The sequence below is a fragment of the Vombatus ursinus genome, unplaced genomic scaffold (assembly GCF_900497805.2).
Source record: "Vombatus ursinus unplaced genomic scaffold, bare-nosed wombat genome assembly UNPS02014774.1, whole genome shotgun sequence".
Taxonomy (NCBI): domain Eukaryota; kingdom Metazoa; phylum Chordata; class Mammalia; order Diprotodontia; family Vombatidae; genus Vombatus; species Vombatus ursinus.
In genome coordinates, this window is record NW_020954552.1 from 2,733,683 (window position 1) to 2,738,919 (window position 5,237).

Consider the following 5,237-nt stretch of genomic DNA (forward strand, 5'->3'; position numbering starts at 1 on the left):
TCTCTCTCTCTCTCTCTCTCTCTCTCTCTCTCTCTCTCTCTCTCTCTGTCTCTTTGTCTCTCTCTCCACTTCTCTCTTTCTCTTTTTTTAAAAAGTTTTCTGTGAGAGGAACATTATTAAACATTATTACTAAAGCATTATCTGATAAATCATATTAATTAGTGGGGTAAGATTAGTTTTAATAGGGTATGGGGAAAGAGGTGATTCCCAAAAAGGACATTTCTAGGAGAAGAACCACATTGAGAGTCCCTGGACAACTAAGGGAGGTAGCTTGAAAGAATTCGACTGCCCAGCTGTGTTAAGAGGGGTGCTATTTTTAAAAAGCAGTGTAGCAAACAGAAAGAGTATCAGGAAAGCTCAAGAGTAACAATAGCTACTTTACAATTTTGCCCAGGGTTAACCTGAGTGTCCGTGCTTTGCTTCATATGACAGAGTCCAATGATTCAATTCATTGCAATTCATTTCAATGCGTGGGGATAAACCTATTTCATAAATTGCAAGAGTTCTATTTGGAGAAGCAGATGAGTTTGCAAAGTTCTCTCTCCTCTATTCCCTCCTCCTTTTTAATGGGAGCTTGGCTGGAAATGGTTGCATTACCAGAAACACTTAGAGCAGCAACACAGTTCCTGATAACTCTCATTTGATTTATTCAACAAATCTCCTCACAATAACAGCTTCCTGGCTCAGATGGCTGAGCCCCATCTCCTGCTTTCCCATTCCAGCCAGGGCTGTAACTTCTATTATCTTTGGAGCAAAAGCGTCTCTGACTTCAAAACCAAACCCCAAAGAATGGAGATGTTAGAATGGAGCATAACATAATGAATGATGACTGCTTTGAGAGAGAGTTTGGACCCCTATGATAATAAGCAACAACTTTAGCCAACAACCCCTTTGGCAGAAGTTGCCTCTTGATATTCGGGCAAATCAAATGTTTTAGACTGCTGAATGGAGTACTACACAAAATAATAAAATCATGTTGTCTTAAAACTACATAAGACTAGATTTCTTCCAAAACATGGCAATCTTTGTGCTTGTGTAAACTAAAAATTTTAAAACAAAGCCAAGAATGACCTCTAAGTTAGAACACTCTGTTAAATTTAGTAATGTTAAAAACAAAATTTATAAAAGACCTTGGTTTGTTAGCTTTACTCATCATCTTACAGGTGAGAGAAACCGATCTCACTTAAAAACTGTGGTTTCAAGTCACCTGGAATCAGTTAGAGGAGTGGAGTCTAAAGCAACTGGGTTGAAAGCCTGCTTCTGCCGTTTGCTACCTGTGTTACCTTAGGAAAGTTACATAACCTAACCAAACCTCCATTCATATTCTCATCTGTAAAAGGCAGGGGTTGGATTAGAAGGTCTCTAAGATCCCTACTACTGCTAAAATTGTGGTTCTATGAAGACAATTAAAATATCATTAAGAATTCAATAACAAACAAACAACAACAAAAAAAATTTAATAATAGAAGATGCAAATTCATGTTAAGTAATTACTCTCCAATCTCAATCCTTATGTAAATCTTTGGTAAAGTAAATGCTAATCTACTACCATATGTAAATGTAGGTATTCAATGGCGACAGGTATGTCCTGTCATACTTCTTGTGTCCTTCAAAAAAACACAAAGCTATCACAGGAAGCATGAAAGTTTTCAATTTCAATTTAGAAAACATTTAATTATATTCTCCTCAATGAAAATTTACTAAGTGGGAACAGGATCATTTTTAGTTGTTGTTTAAAACATGGGTGTGTCATACAAGGACAACTTGTCACGTTTTTATGAAAAGGACTTTGTTAACCTTTGGAACATAACTACAGAAATCAAAACATAGTGTAACTGAGGACAGACACAATTAGCCAAATCTAACCTCAGACCAGATGCATGGATTTGCTCCAACATCCTAGAGAGTTGCTGGAATGGAAGATCTATGGTGACAACAAACACTCACTAGAATCCTTCTCAAAGAGACCATCTTTATATCATCTAAGCTACTTGGACCTGAATCAACCAGCAGACCATTCCTTCTTCCTGCTTTTCACTTCATCAGGGCAGTCTTTCATTTTAAAGGACCCTAACAATAATACACAATATTTATTTTTCTCAAAATTTATGGATATACCTAGAAATCTCAGGTTCCAATTTGATGGGAGTAGGCTTTGACTTTAACTGTCTATATATTTCTAAGTATAATGTATCATTTAATTAATATTACATTGATTATCATGCATGAAAACACTTTAAAACAGGTTCATAAATAGAAAGAAAAGTTGCTATTCCTGGAGGCAGTGTGGTACAGCAAAATTATCATGGGTCTTAAGACTCAGGGGACCTGGGTTCAAATTCCCCTGGATCTGTAACTTTTGTGCAAGTCACTTAGCCTCCCTGAGTCTCAGTTTTATCATTGTAAAATGAGGGAGTTGGACTAGATTACTTCTGAGGTCCTTTCTGTCTCTAGTATATGTTTTCATAATAGTGCATAAAATGGTTATCACTCAGTGTTAAAAGTAAACTAAGCATTTATTAAGTACCTACCCTATGCCAGGTGTTGTGCTAAGTACTGGAGAAGCAGAGGAAGACAAAGCCAAAGTAAAACAATGACAATCCCTGTTCTCAAGGAGTTTACAGTGTAATGGAGGAGAAAATATACAAAGGATTATGTACAAACAGTATATATGCAGGATAAATTGGGAATGATCTAAGAAGAAGGTGCTAACATTAAGAAGAACTCGAAGTCTTCTTTAGAAAAGATGAATTTAGCCAAGACTAGAAAGAGGCCAAGAGAACCTAAGGGTGGAAATTAGGAGGGAGAGAGTTGTAGGCATGGAAGAAAGCCAGTGAAAATGCTCAAAGTTGGGAGATTGTCCTGTTCAAGGAACAGCATGGAGGCCAGTGTCACTGCCTCATAAAATATGTGGAGAGCCTCTGCACTAGGGTAGTGGCAGAGTTAGAGGAAATAAGGGAACATATATATTAAAAATAAAGTTAAAATAATAAAATAATAAATCTGATCATATTTATTATAATAAATAATAAAATAATTTGTTACATAATTAATAAAATGAAAAAGTTTAAAAAATAGAAACAACAATCCTTGGAAATTTACTGGATATTTAGGGGGAGGGAGAGTGCCATTTAGATTTTGAGACTGAGTGATTGTCAATTCTTGAAGGTAAAAGGGAAGTTAGGAAGAAAGGAGGGCTCAGGGAGAAAGATAATGAGCTCAGTTTTGGACATGTTGAGTTTAAAATCTTTATGGGACATCCTATTAAGAATGTCTAATGTGCAGCTGGAGATGTTAGACTGGAGGTCAGAAGAGAGGCTAAGACTAGACAAATTGATCTGACAATTATCTATATGGAGATAATAATTGAATTCCTAAGAGATTATGAGATCATCAAGCAAAGTGTTACAGTGGGAGAAAAGAGGGCTCCAGAACAGAGCCTTGGAAGGCACCATCCATTAGCAGGTGTGAATTGGATGAAGATCCAGCAAACTGAGAAGGAGAGGTCTGTCAGACCAGGAGAAAATGATGCCATGAGAACCCAGTGAGAAGGAATATCAAGGAGAAGAGGGCAGCCAACAGCGTTTCGTCGGCCATGTCTAGTCCCGGGGTCTCCTCAGCCGCTGCCTCACAAAAGAGGCACCAGGATGGTCAGCTCCAAGGGAGGGGGGTAGGGGGATAGGGGGTTGGGGGGAGAAGCAGAGCGGCAGGAGCAGAAGCAGAAGGAGGAGGAGGAGAAGGAAGATGATGGTGGTGATGGTGAGGAAGAGGAGGAGGAGGAGGAGCTCAGAATAATTTTTAAATGTATAAAATAAAACAGTAAGAATTACAAAGGAAATCAATTATGTTAAAATATAATTATCAAATTTTATGTTAACAGACATAAAAATTGATAACTGTATTCCAACATAATTGATTAATGTTAAGAACCCCCCACAAAGGATGCTATTAGTTCCTATATATGTGTATGTATATATATAATATATATATATGTATGTATGTATATGTGTGTGTGTACATATACATATATTAAGAGGAGGGCATCTTCAGTAATCTGAAGAACTAATCTTGCTCAAAGACACATAAAAAGTGCATCCATGCTATAGGTGAGTCTTATAATTATCAATTGAAAAGTTACCTGCTTTCTAAATTGAATCTACTCTCTCCAACTTACCAATGATCACCTCCCTCCTCCTCCTCCTCCTCCTTCTGCTTCTACTCCTGCTGCTGTTGCTTCCCCCCCCCCAACCCCATTCCCTTGGAGCGGACCATACTGGTGTCTCTTTTGGAAAGCGGTGGCTGAAGAGACTCCCGGACTCGTCATGGTGACAAAAAGCTGAAGGAAGGTGTCAAGACTGAAAACAACGACCATACTTATTTGAAGGTGGCAGGGCAAGATGGTTCAGTGGTGCAATTTCAGATCAAGAGGCACCCACCACTTAGTAAACTAATGAAAGCCTATTGTGAACAACAGGGTTTTTCAATGAGGCAAATCAGATTCTGATTTGATGGGCAACCAATCAGTGAAAGAGACACATCTGCACAGTTGGAAATGGAGGATGAAGATACAATTGATGTATTCCAGCAGCAGACAGGAGGCGCTTACTAAGAAGAGAACATGCAACTCTACTCCAGACCTGTGCTCCCAAGGAAAACAATCCATTCACAATTAGAAAACCAAGATCTGATTCATCCACATCCTGACTACTGCAGTATAGTTTTCTCTCTTCTTTGATTCCCTTCCCCCATTCCTTTATTGTACATAAAGTAACTAGTGTATGTGCACAGGCATAATACATTTTTTTTTAACTAAATGGTCAATAGTATGTTTTGATCAACATCAGATGGAGATGGGGAGGGGAAAAACAAACTGGTTCTGTGAAAATATCCCTTTTCTCCAGTAGTGGCATGCTGATTTAACTTTTATCTTCATATTCCAGTAAGTTATTTTGCTCTCACTATTTAACAACAACAACAACAACAAATCCTTGCATACGTTGTTTGATTGGATAATTTCAATGTTTTTCTTTTATCATCATAAAACTAAGGACGATTTTATAACTTTTTTGTACATAACTGTTACATGTAGGGCAATCTCTGTCTCTCAGTAGGGATAAATTACTATAAACAAATTGATCCTAGATAGTTTTCCCTTCAAGTCAAACATCTTTTTGTTTAAATAAACTTCTTGTTTAAAATTAAAAAAAATTATTCTGATATGGCGGTCCATAGACTTC

At 37.5% G+C, this 5,237-nt stretch overlaps 1 pseudogene; it reads left to right on the top strand.

The window, feature by feature from the left end:
- Positions 1-1,571: 1,571 nt before the first annotated feature.
- On the top strand, positions 1,572-4,631 carry LOC114044614 (annotated as a pseudogene).
- The last annotated feature ends 606 nt before the right edge of the window (positions 4,632-5,237 follow it).